The 13,869-nt window shown below is 35.5% G+C and overlaps 1 protein-coding gene across 1 annotated transcript in view; it reads left to right on the top strand.

Moving 5' to 3' along the window:
• The first annotated feature begins 991 nt into the window (after nt 1-991).
• Nucleotides 992-13,869, top strand: part of LOC127634491 (suppression of tumorigenicity 18 protein-like) — a 54,435-nt gene continuing 41,557 nt past the window's right edge. Inside the window, exon 1 of the mRNA XM_052114078.1 lies at nt 992-1,145. The gene's annotated coding sequence lies outside the window, so the exon portion shown is untranslated. The remainder of the gene's footprint in view (nt 1,146-13,869) is intronic.

The following is a 13,869-nucleotide window of genomic DNA, read 5'->3' as shown; positions in this document are numbered from 1 at the left end:
ATATTAAACTGCATATCCGCTAACCCTATTACCTCTCGAAAAGCATAATTATGCCCCATTATATATTACAGTTTTGCTTGAGATGCAGGTGCACAGTTATACATCAATGTCGAAGGGGGTAAACGAGAAGTACAATGTCAATCTATTAACATTCCAGTTTATTGGCAACGTTTCAACACTTAATGGGTCTTCGTCAGGTCAAACAAACATCCCATGTTAAAAATGGTTAAACATGCAACATATTAACACTGAAACACATCATTTATCTTATAGAACTTTACTTATATAATATAATCACCATATCAAACTGAAAAAGGCATTTCAACCCATTTCGTAGAAAGACCCAGAAACACTTTTTAAGCACTTAGATCATAAAAGCAGCATAAAACCTTGTTGCAATACATATTAACAGAAAACAATGCAAGATTAGTTTCAAAAAGGCCATAAAGTGCAAATAAAGAAAAAAAAAAAAATCCACCAGGCCGACCTCTCATTACATATACTTCTGCTTGTTGTTTCCGTAGCAATAAAGTGGCAGACATTGGAACTGGTCTGTTGAGCCATTGTTATCATCTCTGACCATCTGCTACCGTAGGCTGACATTCCATCTCATTTGCATGGTAACTGATATGGGGGAGGAGAGATTGTGGGTGGAGTGGGATGGGGTGGATGGGGGAGGTTATTTGGAAGGGCATATACTCAAACGTTCTTAACAATATGAATGAAAGTTTTTCTTTTTCTTTTTTTATGTAAATTATGACATGCAAACATGCACGTGCATGCACATGCATGCATGCACACGCAGGATAAATCAGTGTAAACATGTACAGGCGACAGAAAAAAGGTCTGGTCCTTCCCCCTGTGTGCCTGTTTTTATGTTTTGTGGGAATGGAGTGTGAGTGTGTGTGAGGTAGTGGAGGGGTTGCTGTTGATGTGCAAATGTGCATCATATTGAGTGCTTGTGAATAGGGAGGTGTGACGTAGAAAGGGAGCAGAACGCAGGTGCTTATCTCCGGGCTGTCACAGACATACTGTGTCATATTCCTGGGGACTACCTTTCAAAAGCTACCGGCTCCAGCGCTACAGCATCAACCGAGCAGGAACAGCACAGAACCTGCAGCTAACTTTCAGCTTCAGTGAAGCAGGTTGGTGTACCGGATGTTTATTTTTTGATGTGACAGTAGCTGTTGCTGTGTGTTTTTTTGTAGTTGGGTATCACTTTGAGCTGCGTGTGTTTAAAATAAAGGAGATGTGTTTGTGGTGACAAGTTTTGATAGAATTGTTTTTTTTTTGTGAAATAAAAAAATATTTTTTAATTTTATTTTTACTCTTATTAATGTATAATTTTATAAGTAAAAAAAAAAAACATTAAATGTACATTTATTTTATTCAAAGTTGCCACAGTGTTTATATATTTGTTTTGTTTCTTTGTTGAGATGAGCTTTGTTAACTGAAAGTGAGATTCCAAGTGAGTTTTGTTCGATTCAGCCAGTGCGAGCACAGATTAGATCGCTCAAACTGTTTGTTGGAAGAAGAATTACCTATTTTTTAATCACACAGATAACATTTGATGTTGTCTACCTAAATTAAACGCCCTGTGCGTGTGGTGGAGGGTTTAAGCTTGTTAGCATTGTGTGTTAGCACAAAGCTTGGACGGGTTGTTGGGAGCTTTCGGTAAAGCAGCTGAGCACACACAGCCCTTCCTGTCCTTCATCTCAAACTTTCAGGCGTCAGGCTGCGATGCTGTTACTGCCTTCAATGTGGTGCCTTCAGGTTTTACAGCGTTTGGTTTCTGTGTGGTTTTGCAGTGGCAAACTAAAATATAAGCTTATATAGTGTTTATGGAATGTCAGAGATTGGCTTTAACATTGTGGTTTTTCTGAAACTTTGATTTGTGAAAGGGAAACTTTGATTGTAACTCGTTGAAAGCGATGTTACTGTAAGTATGGATGTAGTGATGAGGATATTCCTTTGTAAATGTTCATTCTCAGTAATTGGAAATAGTGCCATTTTAGATGTTTATGCTGTTCAGGAATAAGGCAGGTGACTTTATGACCTTTATTTTGGAGTCTCACTTTAGTCATTATGATGTCTTTGTGATGTTTTGAAAAGCAGATCTGTTATTATGCTTAAGTTGATATTTTAGCTGAATTTTTTAGAGGTAGGAATTGGTTGCCAGGATCATTGTCAACAGGTGAAATTTGAAAAAGCTTAAATATATATATATATTTTTTTTTTTGGAACAAATTCAAAACAATCGCTTGGATACATAATTATTGTTATTATTTTTTAATCTGTTTACTTTAGTGAATGTTACATTATCATCATTGCATTATTAACAACAATCATTATTAATACGTCTAATACTACATTGTGATTAATTAATCAGCAAATTAATATTAAATTACTGAATCTTTTTAAAGTCAACATTTTATAAACATGCCAGTAAAATAATTCATCAGAACATTTGCCTCTCTAGAAAATTGCTGTTTTATTGATAAGTACTGTTGTTTTTTAACTATTTCAAACTAAAAGTCCCATAGAGACGTCAGAAAGGTCACTAATTTGAATCAAACGGGATTTAAAAAACCTGTACTGTTATACATTTCATACTGCTAGTAGGACCTTAAGCCCAGACTGTATATTTAAACTGAGCTTTTGAGTGGATGTTGACATTCATCACTATAAAGTCAACAGAATAATGTGTTGCTGAGCAAACTTTTGATATTCTATGCATCTTCTGTTCTATTCATTTCCAATGTCAAGATTCAAGTTCAGTCTGAGCCCAACAGTTTTGTCCTCTAGTTTGAGAGGGAACTGTCCATGGTGCTGTTCAACACACTGAGTCCTTAACAAACGCTGGTTCTCAGATATAGATGCTCAAAACCAGGCCTCAGCGTTGCTTATTACGATGCTACTTTTCAAATCTGTTTGAGGTTAAAGGTCGTCTGGGGTCGGCTTTAACCTTGATAACCTTTGACCTGCTCTTTTATGCGCATTTAGTTCTTAGAAAGCATCTGATAGTGTTGAACTCTTTGTTTTTGCAACGGGATTTAAACTAGAAACCCGTATTAGAACATGATCAAACATTCAGGTTCAACATTAACTCGGGTTAATACTGAGACATCAACACACTAATCATCTGTGTTTGAAAATATCATCATATAAAACCACAATAAATTTGCAAACATGAAAACAAACATCCACATTGTAATTGTGTATCCATGTTACATCTTGTTACCTGTTTTTTTTCTCCTCAATCCCCCTTCCTCAAAACCATCCATGCACAAACTTCACTTGGTTAATCCAGGCAAATGAATTTTGTGGGTTTAATTCAACAAGGTTTTAAAAAAATGTTCCATCTGCTGTGGAGCAGCTGGTGATAGACTGAATGTAATTAATTACTTAACTTTTGAACAGTAGTCCAGGAAAACAGGGCTCCGTGTGTGTGTGTGTGTGTGTGTGTGTGTGTGTGTTCGAGAAATGAAACTGAAATCAGGAGCATGGCAAGAAGATTACACACAATAGAGTAACGTTTGATTTTTCCGTGGCTTGAAACAGCAACCGCTTGATGCGATGACTTCGGAATTATATTGCAATTAATGAAAAATGTGTTTTCAGAAATGTAAATGAAAACAAAAGCGCAAATGTACAAACAACATCATAAATTGACTAAATTGGGTATCGAAATCGCCTTCTGTTGTCAAATCCTCAACATCTGATTGGCTTAATCATTTGTAAGAGATTTGAAGTGATGAATAAATTGTTTCTTTGTGCTCCAGTCTTTAAGCAGATATCAGTGCGATCCCGGTGCAAGCTTTCATGTTACAAATAACCAAAATATGACTCAAAGACACGAAAGAGAAATAAAGTGTAAAACTCTCCTGAATGATTCCAGCATGAAGATCAATATATACTATATAAATATAATAAATATAAAGATGCGGGAGAAGATAACTGACTATTTGTACTCTATTCATGCAAAGAAAATGACTTGTAAATACAGAAGAAAAATGTGTGAAAAGAGAAAACTATAAGTTTTACAAAAGGTTTTAAGTAATTTCATTGTCATTCTTTTAAATTATGATCCAAATGTCTACATCAATGTCATCTCATATTATTTTAGGATGAACTTGACGTGAATGAACTTGAATTAAGCTAAAGCTTAAGTGTCCCACTTTACCTGTAATCACCCTAAACAAGTCAATAAATCTGAAAAATGTGTTAAAAAATAAGCATAACATATAACATAACAAACAAGTGGCTACATGAATGCATCTCATTTTTTCATCCCAACTAAGTGCACTTGTTAGTACTAGACAAATATGCACATAATAATAAGTTCATTTAAAGCTTAAGAGTACCACTTTACCTATATTCGCTTTTAATTTAAATGTTTTAAATTATTGTGTTTATATGCATCTCAGATTTTTAGTACTAGGCGAATATACACAATAATAAAGATGACTAAGTTTAGTTCAAACTTAAGTGCGCTATTTTACCCACAAAATAAATGGATTCTTATGAACAATGCATGCCTAGTTAAAATACCATTTTGTTAAGAAAATTGGTTTTGAATAATTACTTTTATTTAAAATGATCAAAATGTCAACATCAATGTCATCTCACATTAGTTTAGAATGAACTTAATGCAGGTTTTAAGTGATAGAATAAAATACACATAATGATAATGAAGATTAAGTTAAGTTAATGCTTAAGTGGACCACTTTACCTACTCACCTAAATAACCGTATGAATATGAAATATGTGTCAAAAGTAAAGGATTTAAGTTTTTTCCATGCCACGAAAAGGCAGGGAACCACGTTGTGTAATTAAAATTACACGGGCCTTTTTTAACACTCCTTTTCCCCCCCTGTGAATATATTTCAGCATCTACCTTGATAGCAGTGTTACCTCTTTGGCTGCGGGTGTGTTTGTTGGCCTAACTATAAAGGATCTGCCTGCACCCTTGTGGGTTGGGAAGAATTAGGATTTATGAATTTATTTCCTCTGTTGTATTGTTTAAACAGCTTTGGTTCAGTTTTGATCCTTTCCTCTTGCCTTTGAGGCTGTTCCATGGTGTCAGCTGTTGACTGATAGTAAGAGAACTGCCTCACAGTATGAATGAAAGCGAAGTAGCGGTTGGTAAACACTGATAAGGGATAAATAGAAAGCGGTCAGGCAGAGATAGTTCAGTGGGAGCCCAGATTGTGTGCGGTCTGGTAAAATGAGATTCTAAGCCTGTCCTTTTTTATTCTTCTACCCATGCCCCCCCCCCCAAACAGCCCCCTTAACCACACACACACACACACACACACACACACACACACACACACACACACACACACACACACACACACACACCATCCACCACCCCTCCGGATTGCGTTTGTCTAGAAAATCTCCAGTGACCTCACACGGCAAGTCATTGGCTTTAGAAATCTTTTTTTTTTCTCTCTGTGTGTTTTTTGCGTGTGTGTGTTTGTTTTGTATCCTGACATCGGTCAAGTTAGCCAATAGACATGTCCCTGCTGATTATGGACAGCTGGCACTGGTGTGAGTCCCACCTTAATGCATTTTACATGGAATTATGAAAAGAGAAAGACAATATGGAGTGAAGAGGACACAACAGCCTCTACTAGACATTGTCCTGATTTTCAAAGGTGATATTGAAAGAGGCTTTTTATTTATTTATTTTTTTAAATATGAAAGCAACTTTATAACTACGTATTTGGTTTGATCAGTTTGCCAATTATAACCAAAAATTAAAAAAGTTAAAAGATCTTTAAAAAAGGCAAAAATAACATAAATATAAATGACATTTATATTACAATTATATTCATATTTAATATAAAAAATGCTAATATTAATTACTAATAATACATTTGAATAAAAATGTGTTTTAATGTTTTCAAGTTTTATATGCTAAAAATATTATAATAATTGAAGTTATTTATAATAATTGAAGTTATATTTCAGTATATTTCCTTATACACTGTAAAAAGTTTTTTTTTTATTTTTTTTTATTTCATATTTGATAATATGTTTGACTTTTTTGATCAGTTAATTTAGATTTTGCCACATTTTTGTAATTTCCATTATTTAATAATATTTATTTTTTTTAGTGCATATTATTTGTAACTATAGTCCCGTTGCTTATTTAGTAACATAGAAATACATTTGTTTATTTAATTTATTCGATTGAACAACTGAATATTTAAAAACTCCAATGTATTTCATTTCCAATTCATATAAAAGCAACCTGCTTATTCTTTATTTATATTTTGACTTTTGCTTTAACATTTATTTTTTTCCAATCTGTCTTTTATAATATAAGATAGACCTTCAGAAGTTATACCTTGTGGGTCACCATGTGGTATATTTCTGCTGAAAATTGTGTGTCTCTGCCTAATGGGATTGGTCGTTAAATGAATGACACAAAGACTGAAGGGTGGGGGGGTGATGGGCAGCCAAAGCACTCAATTTCCCCCCTCTCGCCACGCGACACAACACCAAGACTAACACAACCCCACCTCCTTCACTCTTCTCAAACAAAACGTTTCATGTCACTGTGAAAAGCTAGCATGGACGGGGTAAGTCAGGTGGTCTTTCTCTGCCCTGCTGACCATGTCTGTGTCCATACGTACATCCATGTTTGATAAAAGAGAGAGAGTGAGAGAGAGACAGAGAGAGAGAGAGAGAGAGAGAGAGAGTGAGAGAGAGAGTAGGGAAGAGAAGGATGCTTTGGTGGATGGAGGGTTTGATTTGTGAAATGCATCAAGACAAGTGCTGTGCTTTTGTGAGCTGTCGTGTTTGAGAGCGCTGATGCTCGTGGAAACACATTTAAAAGTCAGAGTTGAGACATTTATCTTTGGGTTATCTTCTTTGGATTTTCCTCTGCACTAATTAATCCATTGTTTTTCTTGACTTGTGTACATTTTACTTTTGTGTTTGTTACACTGCTCTTGTTGTTGTAGAACTTGTTCATTTGGGAAGTTGATGTTTTTGTTTCAAGAACTAGTTTTTGTTTGGCTGGCTGTCATTCACTTTTACTCTGAGTTTTATGTCATTGAAAACTGAATGAGAGTTTTTAAAAACTGCAAGTAAGGAGTCTATATTCTATGTAGCTTTTTTGTCTGAATAATTTAGTGGACTTTATTCTATACAGGTTAACTTATTATTTCCACACCAATCTGACCAGAGTGAACCAGAGTGAACAACAATTAATTGAAAACTCTTTCACTTTTTCTCATTTTCTTCACTGAAAAAATTGTGGAGTTGTATTTTTTCAAATTTTTTTCTTTTTTTCTTTTGGTAAAAGTATAAAAAAAAAATGCTTAAATCCAAAAATTATTACAAAATTTAATTTATGGGGTTTATGCTTCAAACAAGAAAAAAAATGATTTGCCGACGAACTTGTTTTCACATTGAATAAAGTAATTTTTTTTTATTTTAATCCATTGACAATTAGTTTTTTCTTGTTAGAAGCATAAAAGTTTCTATATTTTGTTTGATTATTCTGAAAACAAGACAAAATATCTTATGTAATTTTGCTTTTCAAGTAAAATGATCTTCTTTTAAGAGAAGAGTTTAGAGCTTATTACTGGACAATAAGAAAAATAAAATACTTAATGCACTTTTACTTTATTAAATTAGTGTAATAAAGTAAAAGAAGTTAAAGATTTTCACAATTCAATATTTAATCATATGTAAAACTTTTCTATATATTTTTTCGTCTCTCAAAATTTTGCATTTTAGAAATTGCGTAAATGTACATTGTAGATAAACATTATGTTTACTGTATTCGGTCTTTGCTATTCATAAAATGATGCATGGTTGAGATGTGAAAACACGCATACTTTAAATGCGGCTACAAAGTAACATTAAGAAGAATATTTAAGTTTGTGGCCAATCACATTTGTGAATGCACATCTAAAGACTTTGAGATATGCATATTGAAATGGCTGTAATTTCTAAAGTACATGTTTATAGAACATTTGTTCCTTTGAAAGACACAGGATATCTTTGTCCCAGCTGTGAAAATATGGGTTAAGAGTGTTCAGAGTCCATCATCTTTATTAAATCCCAGGCTAAGTCAAATTTACAATTAGTTAAAGATTATTCATTTCATTGCGGCATATAATCATATTCAAATTCCATCTGCCGATCTGGCAAGCTTGTTTCAAACTCGTACAAACTTGCCTTTTTGACCTTTTAAGTAGTAAAAAGTCTGACCTCACTGTCAGACCACAGATGGGTGTGTTTGTGCTGTTCGGTGATATGCCTGTTTAAACCAGCATTAGTTTTATAAAATACCACAATTATTGAAATGTAAATGAAATGTTTTTCAAGTTTACTTCTAACAACAGACATTAATTCAAACACTCCACACCCCTTTTGGACATTTTAGTTAAATCAGAATTCCCCACTAGTTCTCTTTCTAATGCATAAAATACTTAGGCGCAACTCTTTCCAAAACAAAGCTTACTCGGACTGGGAATTCCTATGCCAGAGGTAAATCCGAGTTAACATGGATTTAGACTGGCATGAGTTAAAGGACTAGAGTTTGTAATCCAGGTGGCCAGGGGATTTCGCCACACACTGGCAAAAATCACTTAAAACTCCCCGAATAGCCTGAGCTACAGAATCCAGAGCACAAGCATATCTTCCTGAAATGATGACAACATAGGGAGAGATGTGCTGAAACAGAGGTCTGTGGTGCTTGTGTTTGTTTAGATGCCAAAGAGGACTTTCCGCTGTGTTATAGACCTGCTTATTTAGGTATAAATAGGGATTTGATGCCATTTGATGCAATTTGACTTGAGCTTGTAACATTTTTCCTTTCTCAACTTATTTATGAGCAGTGCTGGGAAGCTACTTTGAAACTTGGCAAGCTACAAGCCACTCATAATAAAGATTATATTGAAATAGTATTTAGCTACACTGCAAGCTACTAATTATAAGCAAGTTCTAGAGGGTGAGGTATGGAAGCTATTTAAATAAAAATTAAACACAGAACTATCAGAAGATTGATTAACATAATATTTTGTTACATCATCATAATACATATTTTAATATTATGTGTGTAATAATTGCTACAAAATAGAAGACTTAAAATGCTGCATAGGTGTTTGTTCAGTTAATAGCTGAATCTTTTATTAACCAGTTAATTTTAATGAACTGTCTGAACTAACTGATTCACTAAAATAAATCAGACTTCTCAATGCATGATTTGAGAAACAAAGATATGACATTTTAGGAGAGCATGCTTAATTATTACCCAAGGTCACTTGCCTGTAATGCAGAGTGTGCAATACAATATAGCCAGATACATAGTGATCTATCATTTTGTCACGCTACACCACTACTCATTAGAAAAAGTAGCTTGTCACTGGAAAATCTACTTTGTTTTGAAAACAGCTGAACTGTTGTCACAAAGCTAAGCAATTTATTTGTAAGTAACAGCACTATGTTCAGTTATTTACTACCAAACCCTGCTTATGAGGTAAAGACTTGTTTTGCTAACACACACACACACACACACACACACACACACACACACAATTTTAAATGTTTACTTTTGAGGAAAGCCATTTATGCAAGTGAATATAAATTTCCAGTGCAATTCACCCTCACTTGTATTGCCAGACTGTTTGGGGGTTACATTTTGTAATCCGAGCTCAATAGTGTCATTGGCCGCTAGTTTTCAAACATATGCCATGAAGGACAACCTTTCCCTTTTTCCCTCCATCTTTCCCCCTTGATTGGAATGAGTGAGCAAACAGGAGGGACAGTGTTTGTGGAGAATGAAGAAGCCATGGTGAAGTGGAGTTGTTTAATGGCAGGAACAGCTGACTCATTAGGCAAGTGCAGTGAAAGGTAATTAACCCTGGGTAAAGTACAGCTGCCATGCGAGCTGTTCATTTCAGTGCAATCTTATTAGGAATCAGGAGTTTAAAGGGTCTTCACCTTTTTAACCCAGCCCGTGATATACTTTTTACCATCTCTTTCCATTTTTGTTTTCAACCCAAGGGCTTTGGAGTATGGAGACCTGCCTTTTGTGCTCCAGGATTTAGCTCAAACGGTAGCCAAGGCTTCAACAAATTGCATGACCACCTGGTAGTACTCCTGCATCCTCTGTATTGAGATGCCTTCCCCAGTCTGAAACAATGACCCAGATCAGTGTGTGCTGATAACATAAAATAGGCGTGGTTGTGCCTGCTAACACCTGGTCTTGATTGTGGCATCTTATTCATTTATTTTTTTTTTAGATATGCTTTTATGCTTCCCTTAAAGCACATTAAGGAAAGAATATATGTTTGCTTTGTCTCAAACATAAAAGGCTAAGCAGTGGAGGGTGTAATACAATTGCAAAGGAAGTAGTTACTGTAATCGAATAACTTTTTAGTCAAGAAAGTAGTGTAATGCATTACATATAAATTCTTGTAATCAAATTACAGTTAATGAATTTCAATAATTGTATTACTTTTAAGTACATTATAGGGTTATGCTTATTTCTAATACATAATATATGGATTATGGCCCTGCAACGAGTCATTGTGAAGGAGAAATTTGAGGTGCGGAGTGTTTCACTTGTGTTTAATGAACAAGAAAGAAAAATAGATATTATTTTGAATTTGTTGAGCGGAAAAGTGTTTTAGAAAGTAAATGAAAAGTTAAGTAATTAGTACTGTTATTATGAAGTAATGAATGAAGTAATTAGTAAAGTAATCTAACTACAATTTTAGAGAAACAAATAGTAATTTGTTGTGGACCACAATTTTTAAGTAGCTTACACAACGCTGCACACCAATATGTCTTTGTTTCTTCTATATTAAGCAGAATGTTAGTGTCGGTCACCATCCACTTTAATTTTATAGGGAAAGGTGGATGGTGGTTGTTGATGTCTAGACTAACTAAATTGTGCCCAAGACAAAAAAATGAACAAAACGGAAATTGTGAGAACGGTGGCCAATGTGGTGGCCAGACTTCGGTCCATGGTAGCCACGGCCACCCCTAGCTCCGCCCCTAGTGTTAGCTTCAATCTCAAAACATTTAACTGTGTCTGATTCTGTTTATGCACTTTTTGACACAGGTTCTCTATTACAACACTGTTTGCCTTTTTTGTCTTTTGTTTGAGGAGTTCCTATTCTTATAAATCGCTAAAATGGCAAGGATGAGCCACAACTAACTCACAATTGAATTGACACTGTCCTAAGCAAATGATAAAAACTTGAGTTTGCCATCTGATTGGTCCCAAAACTTGGATGTACAATTTCTGCTGTTTTTAAAAAGCAGCTATAATTTATAAATCCTTAAAAAAAATCACATTGAAAATCTTTAAGTTTGTAATGTCTTTAGCTAGTTTTGTATTTGCCTTTTAATGAGTCAAAACAATCAGAACTTAAACAGTAAAAGTTGTGTTGATCTCACAGTGAATTTGGAAACAGTAGGTTGACTTCTCTTGAGCTAAACCAGAGACTATTTAGCACAAGATTGAGCACTTAGATATTTGAACACCCAATATGGCGGATGTAGAAAGGAATATGGCGGATGTAGAAAAGGAAGTCCCGCCTTACAGGTAAAAGTGCCAATCACCTTTTAGATACAGACATAACCTGTCAGTCAACTCAGGAAAATGGCATGGCATGGCATTAGCTGGACCAGCCTAAAAAAAATTGTTTTTAAGCGTGATCTGAGCTAAAAATGAACAATTAATGATACCATTGTTAGACTTTAGATTTTACTGCTGATTTAAAATATGTTATTTGATTGTAATCTTGACCTACTCTTTTGGAGATTTTGGTCTTTCCCCATTCAAGTAGAGAAGAGCTTTAATTTTATGCTGCTTGTATCCATAGACAATAGCTGCATGGAAGCATTCCTACTATGGCCGCCAAGTGGACTGACTGCCTTGAAAGTGACTTTGACTAAACTTGCTTACCAAAAATCAAAGCACTAACCTAGGTTGCCGAAGCAGGAAGTGTTTTTGAATGTAAGGACCATGTGAGCTCCAGTTTCCTGGTGAAATGCTTGCAACTCTACCCCCAAATCCCCACCCTAAACCTAAACGTCAGTGCAGAAAAAATTGAATGTTACCTCAGAATCATCACTTATTTTAATAACGCGATTACTTCCTAGTTTCAACATGGGAGTACCGAGTCTCCCATGTGGCTGACACAAAGTGCTTCCAGTCTCACCACAGGAGAAGCCAAATATGTTTGGACAGATGCAAAAACATCTTATGGGAGATAACACTTGTCAGGCACCAATAATGGGGTGTAGTCAGTGTACTGGAACATTTGGAAGCAGCATTCCAACTTCCTGTGTGATCATGTTGCTTGGGTGTGCCTTACCAAACATTTGTGCTCCACTAAATGATAGTTTATTTATTCATTTGTTTTATTGGGCCACTTTTGCCTAATTGTCTGTGCTGACTTTGGAGCCTTACGATTGCTTGTTTTTATTGCAAACAACCTTTATCATCCGTGTTGCTGGCAGATTTCTCATAGAATAATTTATCAGATGAGAAATGCTTTAAACAGTTGGAAACAACTGTATCTTTGAAGTTCCTCCCACATTAGACCTAGGGATAGATGATGTACTTTAAGGTAATTATGCTGAAACTAATTATGCTTGCCCTAGAAAGAAAACATAGCTCCATATCCCAGGAACTAAAAGAAGTTAAAATAGCAGCTTTTGAGTTTTCAAATTTCACAGTTTAAAGTCTCTGGCATGAACTACATGAAGAGTGAAATCTCCTATTTACACACACACACACACACACACACACACACACACACACACACACACACACACACACACACACACACACACACACACACACACACACACACACTCCCCCGCCTCTTTTAATCTTGTGTGCCTCTTTTATTTCTTTGTTTTTAGGCAGAAGGCCTATAAAGTAAACATGCAGATGTGATTTAACGATGTATGCGTATCATCACCCAACCTTTTGTAAACATCATGTTTTTGTTTAGATTTCATCAGTCTTGTTTTGACTGAAGCTTTGATGCCCATTAAATTTGTTTTCATTAGAGTTAACAATATTTGTAAACAGTGGAAAAAGCATCAACGCAATAATGTAATTGATTCGCCACGACTCCACCCAGTTCAGACATATCAAAGAACAGCCATGATAGGGGACACATTTTAGTAAATTTGTTTGTTTCACACCTTTTTATTTCAAAGAGAATGTAAACAAAGCCCAAACCGTCCCGCCGATGTGCATTCAATTACAATTATTTTCTCCTTTTCTCTCCTCTTTTTTGCCTGTTACAGTAAGACATTCAGCACGGGGGGGAATGAAAGTAAAGGCTGCTATCTCTTGCTTTGCACTTCATTATGGTGCAACAGAAAAACACTTAGCATGTAAAATGAATGTGGAAATTATTCCTGGGGTAAACTATAAACACACAAGTTACCCCTCCTCTCCCCCACCACCATCCTCCTAGATCAGAGTGTAATTGCCAGTAATCAGGTCTGTTTGCAGCTGATAAAACCTCTCTGAATGCGTGGAACCCTCTTTGTGTGATGACTCAATTACGCCCGAAGTGGCTCATCAAACCTGGACCATCAGCAGCTTTAATAAATAAGGAGGCACAAACTTGCTGCAGGCGCATTGTGATTCCATTCATTCCATAATTAAATCCATTCCTAGCTTAACCCTCTTCCAACCAGACGCTACAGACTAACAAAAAGACGGTGAGAGAGAGAGAAACAGAGAGAGAGAGAAAAAGAGAGGGAGTGACCTTGCGATGAGACCCGGTGTCTTCATAACTCTCTATGTGCGATACTACCCGAGACAGGTGATATAGAGAGAAAAGGAGCAAAGAAAACAGGGAAAGG

Source organism: Xyrauchen texanus, chromosome 41 (assembly GCF_025860055.1).
Source record: "Xyrauchen texanus isolate HMW12.3.18 chromosome 41, RBS_HiC_50CHRs, whole genome shotgun sequence".
Taxonomy (NCBI): Eukaryota; Metazoa; Chordata; class Actinopteri; order Cypriniformes; family Catostomidae; genus Xyrauchen; species Xyrauchen texanus.
Note: the sequence above shows the minus strand (reverse complement) of the source record. Positions and strands in the feature narration are given on the sequence as shown.